Source organism: Salvelinus alpinus, chromosome 2 (assembly GCF_045679555.1).
Source record: "Salvelinus alpinus chromosome 2, SLU_Salpinus.1, whole genome shotgun sequence".
In the NCBI taxonomy this organism is placed as follows: domain Eukaryota; kingdom Metazoa; phylum Chordata; class Actinopteri; order Salmoniformes; family Salmonidae; genus Salvelinus; species Salvelinus alpinus.
This window is the reverse complement of record NC_092087.1, coordinates 38675805-38694853: the sequence shown is the minus strand read 5'-3', so window position 1 is coordinate 38694853 and position 19049 is coordinate 38675805. Positions and strand designations below refer to the sequence as shown.

The following is a 19049-nucleotide window of genomic DNA, read 5'->3' as shown; positions in this document are numbered from 1 at the left end:
TGTAATCAAGAATCCACCAAAGTGTTAGGTAGGGGGCGAACTGCTAGACATACCAATGTAACAACACAATAATACCGTTAGTGGAGAAGCTGTGCAAGACACTGCAAACAGTTTGAGTAGCTATCCTTTGACATTCTTTCGCAGATGCGATATCGTAGCCTATGAAGTCCATCTGAGGCGTGATTATTGCTAGTTGAAAACTTAACCCAATACCCCGCTTGGGATGATTTGAAATATAGTCAACCCTGGCAATTTTTGATAGTCTCTTGTGAGACTACTATAAATGTGGAAGAGAAGATAGTGCCAAGACCAAAAATGGGTTGAACCCAACTAATTATCCTCTATAACATTTTTGATGATTCAGCTGACAGGTGAACATTATCTTGCAACTAGGTAAAAACAGAAAAAGGTGTCAGTAGTATATGCTGTGTCAGAAGTAGTGTTGGGGAGAATTAACTCAGCAACAGCCTGTTTGGGCCCACAATTTCAGCTTTGCCCCCACACTGCCTCTAATTGTTGCAAGTAGTAAGTTACCCAAAACCACTTTACCCACTTCTTCTTGCCTCCTCTAGAGGCAGTGATGGCAAGATTTAATTGAAAAGGTTTTGGGTTTGCGACCCATTGCAGCTGAGCCAGTGGTGCTGATTACCCAAAGTGCTTTGCTCTCGATATTGGTTTTGTACAGGAAAAAAAGGTAACATTTATTGAACAAGTACCCCACCTTGCCATTAATGACATGTAATCAAGAATCCACCAAAGTGTTAGGTAGGGGGCGGACTGCTAGACATACCAATGTAACAAAAAATAATACAGTTTGCGGAGAAGCTGTTCGAGATACTGCAAACCTTTTGAGTAGCTGTATTCTTATATTCTTGCGCAGAGACGATATCATAGCCTATGAGGTCCATCCGAGGAGTGATTATTGTTGGTTGACAACTTAACCCAAAAGTCTACATTGGAATGACTTGAAATATAGTCAGAAGTAGTCTTGGGGAGAATAGTCTCAGAAACGGGGGTTTTGGTCCACACTGTCTCTAATTCTTGCAAGAAGTAAGGTACCCTTAGACACGTTATACACCTCCATTAGAGGCACCGGTGGCAAGGTTGAGTTGAATAGGTTTTGGGTTTGCGACCCATTGCAGCTGAGCCAGTGGTGCAGATTACCCAAAATGCTTTGCTCTTGATATTGTTTTTTTACTACTGGAAAAAAGGTAACATCTATTGTATAAGGACCCCACCTTGCCATGAATTACATGTAATCAAGAATCCACCAAAGTGTTAGGTAGGGGGCGAACTGCTAGACATACCAATGTAACAACACAATAATACCGTTAGTGGAGAAGCTGTGCAAGACACTGCAAACAGTTTGAGTAGCTATCCTTTGACATTTTTTCGCAGATGCGATATCGTAGCCTATGAAGTCCATCTGAGGCGTGATTATTGCTAGTTGAAAACTTAACCCAATACCCCGCTTGGGATGGTTTGAAATATAGTCAACCCTGGCAATTTTTGATAGTCTCTTGTGAGACTACTATAAATGTGGAAGAGAAGATAGTGCCAAGACCAAAAATGGGTTGAACCCAACTAATTATCTCTATAACATTTTTGATGATTCAGCTGACAGGTGAACATTATCTTGCAACTAGGTAAAAACAGAAAAAAGGTGTCAGAAGTAGTGTTGGGGAGAATTAACTCAGCAACAGCCTGTTTGGGCCCACAATTTCAGCTTTGCCCCCACACTGCCTCTAATTGTTGCAAGTAGTAAGTTACCCAAAACCACTTTACCCACTTCTTCTTGCCTCTTCTAGAGGCAGTGATGGCAAGATTTAATTGAAAAGGTTTTGGGTTTGCGACCCATTGCAGCTGAGCCAGTGGTGCTGATTACCCAAAGTGCTTTGCTCTCGATATTGGTTTTGTACAGGAAAAAAAGGTAACATTTATTGAACAAGTACCCCACCTTGCCATTAATGACATGTAATCAAGAATCCACCAAAGTGTTAGGTAGGGGGCGGACTGCTAGACATACCAATGTAACAAAAAATAATACAGTTTGCGGAGAAGCTGTTCGAGATACTGCAAACCTTTTGAGTAGCTGTATTCTTATATTCTTGCGCAGAGACGATATCATAGCCTATGAGGTCCATCCGAGGAGTGATTATTGTTGGTTGACAACTTAACCCAAAACTCTACATTGGAATGACTTGAAATATAGTCAGAAGTAGTCTTGGGGAGAATAGTCTCAGAAACGGGGGTTTTGGTCCACACTGTCTCTAATTCTTGCAAGAAGTAAGGTACCCTTAGACACGTTATACACCTCCATTAGAGGCACCGGTGGCAAGGTTGAGTTGAATAGGTTTTGGGTTTGCGACCCATTGCAGCTGAGCCAGTGGTGCAGATTACCCAAAATGCTTTGCTCTTGATATTGTTTTTTTACTACTGGAAAAAAGGTAACATCTATTGTATAAGTACCCCACCTTGCCATGAATTACATGTAATCAAGAATCCACCAAAGTGTTAGGTAGGGGGCGAACTGCTAGACATACCAATGTAACAACACAATAATACCGTTAGTGGAGAAGCTGTGCAAGACACTGCAAACAGTTTGAGTAGCTATCCTTTGACATTCTTTCGCAGATGCGATATCGTAGCCTATGAAGTTCATCTGAGGCGTGATTATTGCTAGTTGAAAACTTAACCCAATACCCCGCTTGGGATGATTTGAAATATAGGCAACCCTGGCAATTTTTGATAGTCTCTTGTGAGACTACTATAAATGTGGAAGAGAAGATAGTGCCAAGACCAAAAATGGGCTGAACCCAACTCATTTCCTCTATAACATTTTTGATGATTCAGCTGACAGGTGAACATTATCTTGCAACTAGGTAAAAACAGAAAAAAAGGTGTCAGTAGTATATGCTGTGTTAGAAGTAGTGTTGGGGAGAATTAACTCAGCAACAGCGTTTTTGGGCCCACAATTTCAGCTTTGCCCCCACACTGCCTCTAATTGTTGCAAGTAGTAAGTTACCCAAAACCACTTTACCCACTTCTTCTTGCCTCCTCTAGAGGCAGTGATGGCAAGATTTAATTGAAAAGGTTTTGGGTTTGCGACCCATTGCAGCTGAGCCAGTGGTGCTGATTACCCAAAGTGCTTTGCTCTAGATATTGGTTTTGTACAGGAAAAAAGGTAACATTTATTGAACAAGTACCCCACCTTGCCATTAATGACATGTAATCAAGAATCCACCAAAGTGTTAGGTAGGGGGCGGACTGCTAGACATACCAATGTAACAAAAAATAATACAGTTTGCGGAGAAGCTGTTCGAGATACTGCAAACCTTTTGAGTAGCTGTATTCTTATATTCTTGCGCAGAGACGATATCATAGCCTATGAGGTCCATCCGAGGAGTGATTATTGTTGGTTGACAACTTAACCCAAAACTCTACATTGGAATGACTTGAAATATAGTCAGAAGTAGTCTTGGGGAGAATAGTCTCAGAAACGGGGGTTTTGGTCCACACTGTCTCTAATTCTTGCAAGAAGTAAGGTACCCTTAGACACGTTATACACCTCCATTAGAGGCACCGGTGGCAAGGTTGAGTTGAATAGGTTTTGGGTTTGCGACCCATTGCAGCTGAGCCAGTGGTGCAGATTACCCAAAATGCTTTGCTCTTGATATTGTTTTTTTACTACTGGAAAAAAGGTAACATCTATTGTATAAGTACCCCACCTTGCCATGAATTACATGTAATCAAGAATCCACCAAAGTGTTAGGTAGGGGGCGAACTGCTAGACATACCAATGTAACAACACAATAATACCGTTAGTGGAGAAGCTGTGCAAGACACTGCAAACAGTTTGAGTAGCTATCCTTTGACATTCTTTCGCAGATGCGATATCGTAGCCTATGAAGTCCATCTGAGGCGTGATTATTGCTAGTTGAAAACTTAACCCAATACCCCGCTTGGGATGATTTGAAATATAGTCAACCCTGGCAATTTTTGATAGTCTCTTGTGAGACTACTATAAATGTGGAAGAGAAGATAGTGCCAAGACCAAAAATGGGCTGAACCCAACTCATTTCCTCTATAACATTTTTGATGATTCAGCTGACAGGTGAACATTATCTTGCAACTAGGTAAAAACAGAAAAAAGGTGTCAGTAGTATATGCTGTGTCAGAAGTAGTGTTGGGGAGAATTAACTCAGCAACAGCGTGTTTGGGCCCACAATTTCAGCTTTGCCCCCACACTGCCTCTAATTGTTGCAAGTAGTAAGTTACCCAAAACCACTTTACCCACTTCTTCTTGCCTCCTCTAGAGGCAGTGATGGCAAGATTTAATTGAAAAGGTTTTGGGTTTGCGACCCATTGCAGCTGAGCCAGTGGTGCTGATTACCCAAAGTGCTTTGCTCTCGATATTGGTTTTGTAAAGGAAAAAAAGGTAACATTTATTGAACAAGTACCCCACCTTGCCATTAATGACATGTAATCAAGAATCCACCAAAGTGTTAGGTAGGGGGCGGACTGCTAGACATACCAATGTAACAAAAATGCAAGAATTAGAGACAGTGTGGACCAAAAACCCCTGTTTCTGAGACTATTCTCCCCAAGACTACTTCTGACTATATTTCAAGTCATTCCAATGTAGAGTTTGGGTTAAGTTGTCAACCAGCAATAAGCACTCCTCGGATGGACCTCATAGGCTATGATATCGCTCCTGCGAAAGAATATAAGAATACAGCTACTCAAACTGTTTGCAGTATCTCGAACAGCTTCTCCGCAAACTGTAATATTTTTTGTTACATTGGTATGTCTAGCAGTCCGTCCCGTACCTAACACTTTGGTGGATTCTTAATTACATGTCATTAATGGCAAGGTGAGGTACTTGTTCAATAAATGTTACAGGAAAAAAGGTACAACACCAATATCGAGAGCAAAGCACTTTGGGTAATCTGCACCACTGACTCAGCTGCAATGGGTCGCAAGCCCCAAACCTTTTGTACTCAATCTTGCCACTGCTGCCTCTAGTAGAGGCAAGAAGAAGTGTATAAAGTGGCTTCTTGCAACATTAGAGGCAGTGTGGGAGCAAAGCTGAAACTCACACTACCTCTGGTGGCAAGGATGAAGTGTACCCAAAGCTGCTTTTTTAGACTTCTTCTTGCCTCCACTAGAGGCAGCGGTGGAAAGGCAGAGTTGAACAGGTTTGAGTGGCTGTCTTCTGGTATTCCTTCGCATAGGCAATATTGTAGCTGTCATGACGTTGGCCTCAGGGGGAGGTTTATGCCAAAGACACAACTTAGCCTATGAGGTTCAGCCCAGGCATAATTATTTCTGGTTGTAATCCCGCCAGGACGACTTGAAAAATAGATATGACTCTCTTTTCTCTTCATTACGCACAACCCTGCTTGGTGGAGATTTGAGGTTATGTCCCGCTGTCTCACTATTCTTTTCTTTTGATGTACAACGGTAACAGTGACTTGACCGCAACTGGCGCTGACTCTCTGGTAGAGCGGACATAGCCTGAATCTCCGGAAAGAATGGAGAAGACTGAAAGTTAACTTCTTGTGAATAGGGGGGCGCTGTTTTCACTTTGGAAAAAATCGTGCCCAAATTAAACGGCCTCGTACTCTGTTCTAGATCATACAATATGCATATTATTATTACTATTGGATAGAAAACACTCTGAAGTTTCTAAAACTGTTTGAATTATATCTGTGAGTAAAACAGAACTCATTTGGCAGCAAACTTCCATACAGGAAGTGAAAAATCTGGAAACGAGGCTCTATGTCAGGGCCTGCCTATTCAACTGGCTTTTATTTATCGATCTGTATGCACTTCATACGCCTTCCACTAGATGTCAACAGGCAGTAGAAGTTTGAATGGGGTGTCTAGCTTGATGTGAGGCCGAATAAGAGCTTTTGGAATGGCAGGTCAGCTATTTTGTCAGTTTTCGATGGCGTGCGAGGGAGCTCCACATTGTCTTCTGAAAAGCGTTCGGTATTGTATAAAATTAATCACTAACCTTTGAACAACTTCATCAGATGACAGTCTTATAACATCATGTTATACAATACATTTATGTTTTGTTCGAAAATGTTCATATTTAGAGGTATAAATCGTAGTTTTACATTGCAGCCACCATCACAAATAGCACCAAAACAGACAGAATAATTACAGAGAGCAACATGAAATATATAAATACTCGTCATAAAACATTTATGAAAAATACATGTTGTACAGCAAATGAAAGATAAACATATTGTGAATCCAGCCAATATTTCCGATTTTTTAAGTGTTTTACAGCGAAAACACAATATATATTTATATTAGCTCACCACAATAGCCAAACACACAACGCCATTTATTCACCGCCAACATAGCTTTCACAAAACCCACAAATAGAGATAAAATGAATCACTAACCTTTGAACAACTTCATCAGATGACAGTCTTATAACATCATGTTATACAATACATTTATGTTTTGTTCGAAAATGTGCATATTTAGAGGTACAAATCGTGGTTATACATTGTGAATACGTAGCCATGATGCACCAAATTGTCCAGAGAAATTTTGGACAGTCACGTAATCTAACCAAAAAACTCATCATAAACTTTACTAAAAAATACATGTTGTACAGCAAATGAAAGATACACTGGTTCTTAATGCAACCGCTGTGTTAGATTTAAAAAAATAACTTTAGTACAACGTACAGCATGCAATATTGTGAGACAGCGCTCCCAACAATTCTCCACCTTGTTGGAGCCAACACAAACCACAAAAATATGAAATAACATCATAAATATTCTCTTACTTTTGATGATCTTCCATCAGAATGTTGTGCAAGGAGTCCTATTTCCAGACTAAATCGTTGTTTTGTTTTAGAATGTCCATTTCTTCTGTCGAATTAGCAACTTTGGCTAGCCATGTGGAGGGCACATGTCCAAGAAATCTTAGCGCATGGAACGAAAAATTCCAAAAGTCCCAATAAACGTCGAATAAACTGGTCAAACTCGGTTGAAAATCCTACTTTATGATGTTTTTCTCATATGTATCCAATAAAATCAGAGCCGGAGCATTTCGTCGTGTATACCTAACGCATTTCAGAAGACAATGTGAGGTTCCCTGGTGCGCAGTTGAATACTGCCAAAAGAGCGGACCTGTCACTCCAAAAGCTCTCATTCGGTCTCACATCAAGCTAGACACCCCATTCAACATTCTACTGCCTGTTGACATCTAGTGGAAGGCGTATGAAGTGCATACAGATCCATAAATATAAGCCAGTTGAATAGGCAGGCCCTGACACAGAGCCCCATTTTCAGAATTTTCACTTCCTATTTGGAAGTTTGCTGCCAAATGAGTTCTGCTTTACTCACAGATATCATTCAAACAATTTTAGAAACGTCAGAGTGTTTTCTATCCAATAGTAATAATAATATGCATATTGTATGATCTAGAACAGAGTACGAGGCCGTTTAATTTGGGCACGATTTTTTCCCAAAATGAAAATAGCGCCACCTATTAAGAAGAAGTTAAGCTGCATCCAGGAGCGGCCTTCTGGTCAGACTTCGGAGGCGTACACGCCACCCACCGCTTCCAATTATATTTCTCGCCAATGTCCAGTCTCTAGATAACAAGGTAGATGAAATTAGGGAAAGGGTTGCTTTCCAGAGAGACATCAGGGATTGTACCATACTCTGTTTCACAGAAACATGGCTCTCTCGGGATATGTTGTCGGAGTCGATCCAGCCACCTGGATTCTTTATGCGTCGCGCCAACAGAAATAAACATCTACAGTGGGGCAAAAAAGTATTTAGTCAGCCACCAATTGTGCAAGTTCTCCCACTTAAAAAGATGAGAGAGGCCTGTAATTTTCATCATAGGTACACTTCAACTATGACAGACAAAATGAGAAAAAAATTCCAGAAAATCACATTGTAGGATTTTTTATGAATTTATTTGCAAATTATGGTGGAAAATAAGTATTTGGTCAATAACAAAAGTTTATCTCAATACATTGTTATATACCCTTTGTTGGCAATGACAGAGGTCAAACGTTTTCTGTAAGTCTTCACAAGGTTTTCACACACTGTTGCTGGTATTTTGGCCCATTCCTCCATGCAGATCTCCTCTATAGCAGTGATGTTTTGGGGCTGTTGCTGGGCAACACGGACTTTCAACTCCCTCCAAAGATTTTCTTTGGGGTTGAGATCTGGAGACTGGCTAGGCCACTCCAGGACCTTGAAATGCTTCTTACGAAGCCACTCCTTTGTTGCCCGGGCGGTGTGTTTGGGATCATTGTCATGCTGAAAGACCCAGCCACGTTTCATCTTCAATGCCCTTGCTGATGGAAGGAGGTTTTCACTCAAAATCTCACGATACATGGCCCCATTCATTCTTTCCTTTACACGGATCAGTCGTCCTGGTCCCTTTGCAGAAAAACAGCCCCAAAGCATGATGTTTCCACCCCCATGCTTCACAGTAGGTATGGTGTTCTTTGGATGCAACTCAGCATTCTTTGTCCTCCAAACACGACGCGTTGAGTTTTTACCAAAAAGTTATATTTTGGTTTCATCTGACCATATGACATTCTCCCAATCTTCTTCTGGATCATCCAAATGCTCTCTAGCAAACTTCAGACGGGCCTGGACATGTACTGGCTTAAGCAGGGGGACACGTCTGACACTGCAGGATTTGAGTCCCTGGCGGCGTAGTGTGTTACTGATGGTAGGCTTTGTTACTTTGGTCCCAGCTCTCTGCAGGTCATTCACTAGGTCCCCCCGTGTGGTTCTGGGATTTTTGCTCACCGTTCTTGTGATCATTTTGACCCCACAGGGTGAGATCTTGCGTGGAGCCCCAGATCGAGGGAGATTATCAGTGGTCTTGTATGTCTTCCATTTCCTAATAATTGCTCCCACAGTTGATTTCTTCAAACCAAGCTGCTTACCTATTGCAGATTCAGTCTTCCCAGCCTGGTGCAGGTCTACAATTTTGTTCCTGGTGTCCTTTGACAGCTCTTTGGTCTTGGCCATAGTGGAGTTTGGAGTGTGACTGTTTGAGGTTGTGGACAGGTGTCTTTTATACTGATAACAAGTTCAAACAGGTGCCATTATTACAGGTAACGAGTGGAGCACAGAGGAGCCTCTTAACGAAGAAGTTACAGGTCTGTGAGAGCCAGAAATCTTGCTTGTTTGTAGGTGACCAAATACTTATTTTCCACCATAATTTGCAAATAAATTCATTAAAAATCCTACAATGTGATTTTCTGGAAAAAAAAATCTCATTTTGTCTGTCATAGTTGAAGTGTACCTATGATGAAAATTACAGGCCTCTCTCATCTTTTTAAGTGGGAGAACTTGCACAATTGGTAGCTGACTAAATACTTTTTTGCCCCACTGTATCTGGGTAAAATAAGGGCGGGGGTGTATGCTTTATGATTAACAACTCATGGTGTAATCGTAACAACATACAGGAACTCAAATCCTTTTGTTCACCTGACCTAGAATTTCTCATAATCAAATGCCGACCATATTATCTCCCAAGAGAATTGTCGTCGGTTATTGTCACAGCTGTGTATATCCCCCCTCAAGCCGATACCAAGACGGCCCTCAAGGAACTTCACTGACTCTATGCAAACTGGAAACCATATATCCTGAGGCTGCATTAATTGTATCTGGGGATTTTAACAAAGCAAATTTCAGATCAAGGCTCCCTAATTTCTATCAGAATATTGATTGTAGCACTCGTGCGGGCAATACACTGGATCACTGCTACTCTAACTTCCGCAATGCATTTAAGGCCCTCCCCCGCCCTCCCTTCGGTAAATCTGACCATGACTCCATTTAGCTCCTCCTGTCCTATAGGCAGAGACTCAAACAGGATGTACCCGTGACATTCAATGCTGGTCCGACCAATCGGAATTCTCACTTCAAGATTGTTTTGATCACGCGGACTGGGATATTCTGGGTAGCCTCAGAGAATTATATAGATTAATACGGTGAACGAATTTATAACGGTGTATTGGAGATGTTGTACCCACTGTGACTATTAAAAACTTCTTCAGGTTAGGCGTCCCGCTAGCTGGACAACTTCCGGTGAAACTGGAGGGCGCTCAATTCAAATAAATAATCATAAAAATTATGGATATTAAACATTTAGGCACATACAAGTGTCTTATCTTTTTAGGGATAGGGGGCAGCATTTTCACTTTGGATGAATAGCGTGCCCAGAGTGAACTGTACAAATTATATCGTCTTGCGTTCCATTACTTCTAGAGACACAAAGGAATTCTCCGGTTGGAACGTTATTGGATATTTATGATAACAACATCCTGAAGATTGATTCTCTACTTAGTTTGACCAGTTTATACGACCTGTAATAACTTTTTGAAGTTTTTGTCCGAGTTCGCCTGGATCTGCGCGACCGTTTGGACATGTGTACTAAACGTGCTAGCAAAAGTAGCTACTTGGACATAAATAATTGACATTATCGAACAAAACAACAATTTATTGTGGAACTAGGATTCCTGGGAGTGCATTCTGATAAACTTCAAAGGGAATATTTATGATGTAATTTCGTATTTCTGTTGACTCCAACATGGCGGAGAAATGTTTTTTATATCAGAGCGCCGTCTCAGATTATTGCATGGTGTGCTTTTTCCGTAACAGTTTTTTGAAATCTGACACAGCGGTTGCATTAAGAACAAGTGTATCTTTAATTCTATGTAAAACATGTATCTTTCATCAAAGTGTATGATGAGTATTTCTGTTATTAGATGTGGCTCTCTGCAATTTCTCCGGATATTTTGGAGGCATTTCTGAACATGGCGCCAATGTAAACTAAGATTTTTGGATATAAATATGCACATTATCGAACAAAACATACATGTATTGTGTAACATTATGTCCTATGAGTGTCATCTGATGAAGATCATCAAAGGTTAGTGATTAATTTTATCTCTATTTCTGCTTTTTGGGATTACTATCTTTGGCTGGGAAAATGGCTATGTTTTTTGGACTTGGCGGTGATCTAACATAATCATATGTTGTGTTTTCGCTGTAAAACATTTTTTAAATCGGACACGATGGGTAGATTAACAAGATGTTTATCTTCCATTTGCTGTATTGGACTTGTTAATGTGTGAAAGTTACATATTTCCCCAAAATATTTTTGAATTTCCCGCGCTGCCTTTTCAGCGGAATGTTGTCAGGGGTTCCGCTAGCGGAACGCATGTCCTAGAAAGGTTATATCAGTTGAAAGCTTATATTCTTGTTAAACTAACTGCACTGTCTGATTTACAGTAGGCTTTACAGTGAAAGCATGCGATGTGATTGTTTGAGGACGGTGCCCCACATCAAAATATGTTTCCACCGGCACAGGTTTCATAAATTCACTAATAGCGATTAAATATTCACTTATTTATTGAAAATCTTCCTCTGATTTGTCATCCAAAGGGTCCAAGCTATAACATGTAGTGTCGTTTTGTTAGATAAAATCCTTCTTTATATCCCAAAAAGTCTGTTTAGTTGGCGCCATCGATTTGAGTAATCCACTCGTTCAACATGCCAAGATAGGAATCCGAAAATCTACCCCTAAACTTTGGTTCAACAAGTCAAAATATGTTTCTATTTAATCTTCAGATGCCCTAAAATGTAATCAAACTATAATATTTCATACGGAAAGAAGTATGTTCAATAGGAAACCAATATTAGCAGGTGCACGTTGTCTTCATGACGGATTTCCAAGACTGTGTCCCTGTAGTAAAACTCATTATTCTTACTCGTTTTGGAAGAAACAAGCCTGAAACCTTGAACACTGAGTGCTGACACCCAGTGGAAGCCATAGGAATTGCATACTGGGTGCTAGATTTGATTATTTCCCTATACGCTCCACTGTAAGAGCATGGGCTCTCAAAAAAAAAAAAGATCCGGTTGGTTTTTCTTTGGATTTTCTCCTACCTTATCTATTGTGTTATAGTCTCCTACATTATTTTAACATTTCTACAAACGTCAAAGTATCTTCTTTCCAATGGTACCAATTATATGCATATCCTGGCTTCAGGGCCTGAGCAACAGGCAGTTTACTTTGGGCACGCCAGTAAGGCGGAAATTGAGAAAAAGGACCCTAGCCTGAAGAAGTTTTTTAACACCTTTAAATGTCTTACTCACGTTGGCGAGGGAGAGCCTGCAGTCCTTGGTAGCGGGCCGCGTCGGTGGCACTGTATTATCCTCAAAGCGGGCAAAGAAGGTGTTTACTTTGTCTGGAAGCAAGACATCGGTGTCCGTGACGTGGCTGATTGTTTTGTAGTCCATGATTGCCTGTTTACCCTGCCACATACGTCTCATGTCTGAGCTGTTGAATTGCAACTCCACTTTGTCCCTATACCAACATTTTGCTTGTTTGATTGCCTTGTGGAAGAAATAACTACACTGTTTGTATTCGGCCATATTCCCAGTCATCTTTCCATGGTTAAATGCGGTGGTTCGCGCTTTCAGTTTTGCGCGAATTCCACCATCTATCCACAGTTTCTGGGTAGCAAGGCTGCTGACCCAGACGGCATCCCTGACCACGTCCTCATAGCATGCGCAGACCAGCTGGTTGGTGGGTTTATGAACATATTCAATCTCTCCCTATCCCAGTCTGCTGTCGCCACATGCTTCAAGATGGCCACTGTTGTTCATGTACCCAAGAAGGCCAAGGTAACTGAACCAATTGACTATCGTCCCGTAGCACTCACTGCTATCATCATGAAGTGCTTTGAGAGACTAGTCAAGAATCATATCACCTCCACCTTACCTGCCACCCTAGACCAACTCCATTTGCATACCGCCCCAATAGGTCCACAGACGATGCAATCGCCATCACACTGCACACTGCCCTATCCTATCTGGACAAGAGGAATACCTATGTAAGAATGCTGTTCATTGACTACAGCTCAGCATTCAACACCATAGTACCCTCCAAGCTCATCATTAAGCTTGAGGCCTTTGGTCTCAACCCCGCCCTGTGCAATTGGGTCCAGGACTTCCTGATGGGCCTCCCCCAGGTGGTGAAGGTAGGAAACAATATCTCCACTTCGCTGATCCTCAACACTGGGGCCCCACAAGGGTGCGGGCTGAGATCCCTCCTGTACTCAATGTTCACCCATGAGTGTGTGGCCATGCACGCCTCCAACTCAATCATCAAGTTTGCAGATGACACAACAGTAGTAGGCTTGATCACCACCAACGATGAGACAGCCTATAGGGAGGAGGTGAGGGCACTCAGAGTGTGGTGTCAGAAAAACAACCTCTCACTCAACGTCAACAAAACAAAGGAGATGATCGTGGACTTCAGGAAACAGTAGAGGGAGCATCCCCCTATCCACATTGACGGGACAGTAGTGGAGAAGATGGAAAGCTTATAGTTCCTCGGCGTACACATCACAGACAAACTGAAATGGTCCACCCACACAGACAGACAGTGTGGTGAAGAAGGCATAGCGTCTCTTCAACCTCAGGAGGCTGAAGAAATTTGGCTTGTCACCTAAAGAACCTCACCAACTTTTACAGATGCACAATTGAGAGCATCCTGTTGGGCTGTATCACCGCCTGATACGGCAACTGCACCGCCCACAACCGCAGAGCTCTCCAGAGGGTGGTGCGGTCTGCACAACGCATCACCGGGGGCAAACTACTTGCCCTCCAGGACACCTACACCACTCATTGTCACAGGAAGGCCAAAAAGATCATCAAGGACAACAACAACCCAAGCCACAACCTGTTCACCCCGCTACCATCCAGAACGCAAGGTTAGTACAGGTGCATTAAAGCTGGGGCTGAGAGACTGAAAAAATAGCTTCTATCTCAAGGCCATCAGACTGTTAAACAGCAGTCACCAATACAGAGAGGATGCTGCCTACATACAGACTTGAAATCATTGGCCACTTTAATAAATAAATCACCAGTCACTTTAATAATGCCACTTTAATAATGTTTACATATCGTGCATTACTCATCCCATATGTATATATGGTATTTTTATGCCATCTGTTGCATCTTGCCTATGCCGATCGGTCATCGCTCATCCATATATTTATATCTCTATATTCATAGTCCATCCCTTTACTTAGATTGTATGTATTAGGTAGTTGTTATGGAATTGTTAGATTACTTGTTAGATATCACTGCACTGTCAGAACTAGAAGCACAAGCAGTTCGCTACACTCGCAATAACATCTGCTAACCATGTGTATATGACCAATAAAACTTGATTTAATTAGATTTTGTCTCATCCCCCGGTCCTGTGGAGATTTTTTTTTGTTTTTTGCCAATTTTTATTGCACACTTGTTGTTTGTGGAAATGGATTTTATAATGTTGTATGTTTTCCACCAACAGCAGTTTTATTGGGGTCAAATTTGTCTCCACCTTTGTTTTATTGGGGTGGTTCAAAATATTGGGGAATATGCCAGAGCTGAGGATGATGTTAAAGAGTTTAAGTATAGCCAATTGGAATTTGTGGTCTGTATATTTTATCATTTTATTTAGGATACCATCAACCCCAAAGGCCTTTTTGGGTTGGAGGGTTTGTATTGTGTCATTTTTGTTCTTTCCATGTAATTGGAGAATCCAGTGTATTTGATCATGTATATGTTTTTGCTGTTTGTTCTTTGTTATAAAACCAAAAAGATGGAGAAGTGGTTTATCCATACATCTCCATTTTGGATAGATAACTCTTCGTGTTGTTGTTTGTTTAGAGTTTCCCAATTTTCCCAGAAGTGGTTAGATTCTATGGATCTCTCTCTCTCTCTCTCTTTCTCTCTCTCTCATATCATTTGGTCTAATTGTGTTGCTGTCCTTGGGCTCTGTGGGGTCTGTTTGTGAACAGAGCTCATTTCTGTAGGTGATGGCTTTGTTATGGAAGATTTGGGAATCGCTTCCTATAAGGTGGTTGTAGAATTTAACGGCTCTTTTCTGGATTTTGATAATTAGCAGGCATCGGCCTAATTCTGCTCTGCGTGCATTATTTGGTGTTTTATGTCTCTCTCTCTGTCAGTCAGTAGACCATTGTTTCCCTTTCTCCCTAACAGAGGCAGCTCTCAGGCCCGGCCCTTCCCTCCATCAATCTCTGTCATAAATCTTTCAGAGGAAGAGAAAGGGAGCTGCTGAATACAGATTTGTCAGCAATTCATCTAACTTCCATTACCAGGCTCTGGATATTGTGTTCTCCTAACCAGGAAACAATGAGCCACTCAAACACCTAGCCCGGAGGTTGTGTGTGTATGTGTGTGGGATGGGGGGAGGAACACAACATCCTGATCTGACACATACCTCCATTCTTCTCTTGTTCATTCTCCAAACCTTGCTTTTATGATCAGGTCAGTCATCTATCTGGCTCTTTCAGGAAACCCCATCAATGCTGGTCTTTCTCTTAGAACCCCATAGAGGGTCAACAGGAAGAGGAAGCAGGGATCAGCTCAGTTGCATTTTAATTCAGCCAATTCCTAAATCCCTTATTGCTAATAGATGGCACTACTCAAAATTCCATTGGTATGTAAATTCATTTTCTGAATTTAAATGGAACTGAGGACGACAAACAGGGAGGTGAATCGAGCCGCGACTATAATGTTTTGAGCCATGACTAGACTGTATTAGCAGTGGAGAGGCAGGCTGCTGGACTGTCATGTTCTCTGCTGGAGGATTGTGGGATACCGTCATACACTCTGGCCAGCTAATTGATGATCTGTACTTGAGGAAGGAAAGGGCACAAGTGTGTGTGTGCACACATGTGCCCTGATGAGTAAGTGTAAGAGTGCTGACAGCGTTTCTGAGAGACAATGCCCAGCTCAACCAACACTTTTCCTGTTCTGTGTCCGAAGCTTTCCTGTCTCTGTTTTGGTTGCTTTCTCTCTCTGTCAGTGAAATTCAGCATCCGAGTTAGTTGAAAGGATTGAGATCTTACACACACACACTTTACTTTGGTTCTTTATCTTTCTGTCCCTCATATTGACACAAACAGATGCATGCACACACATACACAATCTTGCTGACTCTAATCGCCCCGTATAGAGAGCCTGTGGTTCTTCAACCCATAGTGGGACATATCCTTGAATTGCTGCTTCAGATTATCCCCCATCCCCCTCTACCCATCCTCTCCTAGGGTCCCCCTATTAGCTCTCCTACTGCACCACGGGGGCTAAATTTAACCCCTCTACCTCCAGTGGATCTAGGATAGTGTCCCAGGCAGTGCTCAGCTGCCACGGACAGAATTAGAGTAACAAACAGCTGAGCCTCTCGGAGGTATGGTCATGTGACATATCCCACCCACAGGGGGATAGGGACCAGGGTAGGGTTACTGCCCTGAATACATGCCCTGAATCACAAACAGTACACGTGTGCATGTCATGTGTGTTTGTGTCCATATGTGCTATTTGAGTGTGTTTGTGAGCATGAGAGGCAGCCACAGGCACCATGTTCTCTATCTCGTGGACCTGGTTTGAAAACTTGCTGACGAAAGCATTTTTTCATCAATCATTACTCGTAATGGCCTTTGTTCTAGTGACCTGGTTTATGATACACACAATTGTGTGTGGATATCTCAATGAATGTCATGAGAGATACACTGACACACTGTTGTCTCATGTCATGAGACAATATCTGAAGGGCTTTTATGTTACGAAAAGCATTATTGGTAAGGAGTTTACATTGTATCTTATGAGCAAAAAAACTGCTTTCACCAGCATATTTGTGATTGTTTAGATCCATTGTTTCTGGTCTGCACAACAACAACAACAGGGAGGCTGTTTTTCAATGTCTGTCAGCAAAGCAGGTAAAGGAGAAAGCGCTGAGCTGTGCACTAGCAATTACTCCTCTGGGTGGCCTGATGCTTAGTCTTCAAATCAAATCAAATTTTATTAGTCACATGTGCCGAATACAACAGGTGTAGACTTTACAGTGAATTGCTTACTTACAAGCACCTAACCAACAGTGCAGTTTAAAAAAGATACGGAAAGAATAAAAGACCAAAGTAACAAGTAATTAAAGAGCAGCAGTAAAAAATAACAACATATACGGGGGGTGCCAGTACAGAGTCAATGTGCGGGGGCACCGGTTAGTTGAGGTAGTATGTACATAGAGGTAGAGTTATTAAAGTGACTATGCATAGATGACAACAGAGAGTGGCAGTGGTATGTATGTGCAATGCAAATAGTCTGGGCAGCATTTGACTAGATGTTTAGGAGTCTTATGGCTTGGGGGTAGAAGCTGTTTAGAAGCCTTTTGGACCTAGACTTGGCACTCCGGTACCGCTTGCCGTTCGGTAGCAGAGAGAAAAGTCTATGACTAGGGTGGCTGGAGTCGTTGACAATCTTTAGGACCTTCCTCTGACACCGCCTGGTATAGAGGTCCTGGATGGCAGGAAGCTTGGCCCCAGTGATGTACTGGGCCGTTTGCACTACGCTCTGTAGTGCCTTGCGGTCGGAGGCCGAGCAGTTACCATAGCAGGCAGTGATGCAGCCAGTCAGGATGCTCTCGATGGTGTAGCTGTAGAATCTTTTGACGATCTGAGGACCCATGCCAAATATTTTCAGTCTCCTGAGGGGGAATAGGTTTAATCGTGTACGCTTCACGATTGTCTTGGTATGCTTGGATCATTCTAGTTTGTTGGTGATGTGGACACCAAGGAACTTGAAGCTCTCAACCTGCTCAACTGCAGCCCTGTCGATGAGAATGGGGGCGTGCTCGGTCCTCTTTTTCCTGTAGTCCACAATCATCTCCTTTCTTGATCACGTTGAGGGAGAGGTTGTTGTCCTGGCACCACACAGCCAGGTCTCTGATCTCTTCCCTATAGGCTGTCTCGTTGTTGTCAGTGATCAGGCCTACCACTGTTGTGTCATTTGCAAATGTAACAATGGTGTTGGAGTCGTGCCTGGCCGTGCAGTCAGGAGTGAACAGGGAGTACAGGAGGGGACTGAGCACGCACCCCTGAGGGGGCCCCGTGTTGAGGATCAGCGTGACGGATGTGTTGTACCTACCCTTACCACCTGAGGGCGGCCCATCAGGAAGTCCAGGATCCAGTTGCAAAGGGAGGTGTTTAGTCTCAGGGTCCTTAGCTTATTGATGAGCTTGAGGGCACTATGGTGTTGAACGCTGAGCTGTAGTTATTGAATAGCATTCTCTTACAGATGTATTCCTTTTGTCCAGGTGGGAAAGGGCAGTGTGGGGTGCAATATAGTTTGCATCATCTGTGGGTCTGTTGGGGCATATGCAAATTGGAGTGGGTCTAGGGTTTCTGGGATGATGGTGTTGATGTGAGCCATGACCAGCCTTTCAAAACACTTTATGGCTACAGACATGAGTGCTACAGGTCGGTAGTCATTTAGGCAGGTTCTTAGTGTTCTTGGTTACGGGCACTATGGTGGTCTGCTTAAAACATTACATTTACATTTAAGTCATTTAGCTGACGCTCTTATCCAGAGCGACTTACAAATTGAAGTAGATTTAACAAGTCACATCAATAAAGGATCATAGCTTTCACCTGGATTCACCTGGTCAGTCTGTCATGGAAAGAGCAGGTGTTCTTTATGTTTTGCACAGTCAGTGTGTATGTATATCTATGCATACAATACCATAATATCTACCCTTACCTGAAACCCAAATAATCTTCATAATGGGATAATCATTCATGATAAGATAACTATTAGGTTATTGGGAGTTAAATATGCCATATATATATATATACTGTATATACACACATATACATTCAGGTTAGATATTATGGTATTGGGGGGAGGGGGGAGGGGAGCATGTCAATTCTTAGTCATGATGTCTCTTATCAGGTACTCTGGTAGGCAGAATCTAAAGGAGATAAGGAGACACCACGCCTCTCACAGGTCTGCCAGGAAGCCAAAGGCATCAACAGGCAGTGCCATCCAGTACATTTACATTACATTACATTTAAGTCATTTAGCAGACGCTCTTATCCAGAGCGACTTACAAATTGGTGCATTCACCTTATGATATCCAGTGGAACAACCACTTTACAATAGTGCATCTAACTCTTTTAAGGGGGGGGG

At 42.2% G+C, this 19049-nt stretch overlaps 8 non-coding genes across 8 annotated transcripts; 7 read left to right on the top strand and 1 right to left on the bottom strand.

Annotated features, from left to right (window-relative positions):
- The first annotated feature begins 132 nt into the window (after nucleotides 1-132).
- On the top strand, nucleotides 133-274 carry LOC139568985 (U4 spliceosomal RNA). The gene has a single exon (XR_011673822.1). It is a non-coding gene; the product is annotated as a U4 spliceosomal RNA (small nuclear RNA).
- Nucleotides 275-868: 594 nt separating this feature from the next.
- On the top strand, nucleotides 869-1005 carry LOC139568882 (U4 spliceosomal RNA). Its single transcript, XR_011673724.1, has one exon. It is a non-coding gene; the product is annotated as a U4 spliceosomal RNA (small nuclear RNA).
- Nucleotides 1006-1386: 381 nt separating this feature from the next.
- LOC139569048 (U4 spliceosomal RNA) lies at nucleotides 1387-1528 on the top strand. Its single transcript, XR_011673881.1, has one exon. It is a non-coding gene; the product is annotated as a U4 spliceosomal RNA (small nuclear RNA).
- Nucleotides 1529-2104: 576 nt separating this feature from the next.
- Nucleotides 2105-2241, top strand: LOC139568866 (U4 spliceosomal RNA). Its single transcript, XR_011673709.1, has one exon. It is a non-coding gene; the product is annotated as a U4 spliceosomal RNA (small nuclear RNA).
- A 381-nt stretch (nucleotides 2242-2622) lies between these two features.
- On the top strand, nucleotides 2623-2764 carry LOC139569049 (U4 spliceosomal RNA). Its single transcript, XR_011673882.1, has one exon. It is a non-coding gene; the product is annotated as a U4 spliceosomal RNA (small nuclear RNA).
- A 594-nt stretch (nucleotides 2765-3358) lies between these two features.
- LOC139568865 (U4 spliceosomal RNA) lies at nucleotides 3359-3495 on the top strand. The gene has a single exon (XR_011673708.1). It is a non-coding gene; the product is annotated as a U4 spliceosomal RNA (small nuclear RNA).
- Nucleotides 3496-3876: 381 nt separating this feature from the next.
- LOC139568974 (U4 spliceosomal RNA) lies at nucleotides 3877-4018 on the top strand. Its single transcript, XR_011673812.1, has one exon. It is a non-coding gene; the product is annotated as a U4 spliceosomal RNA (small nuclear RNA).
- Nucleotides 4019-4590: 572 nt separating this feature from the next.
- Nucleotides 4591-4726, bottom strand: LOC139568909 (U4 spliceosomal RNA). The gene has a single exon (XR_011673751.1). It is a non-coding gene; the product is annotated as a U4 spliceosomal RNA (small nuclear RNA).
- Between the last annotated feature and the right edge of the window lie 14323 nt (nucleotides 4727-19049).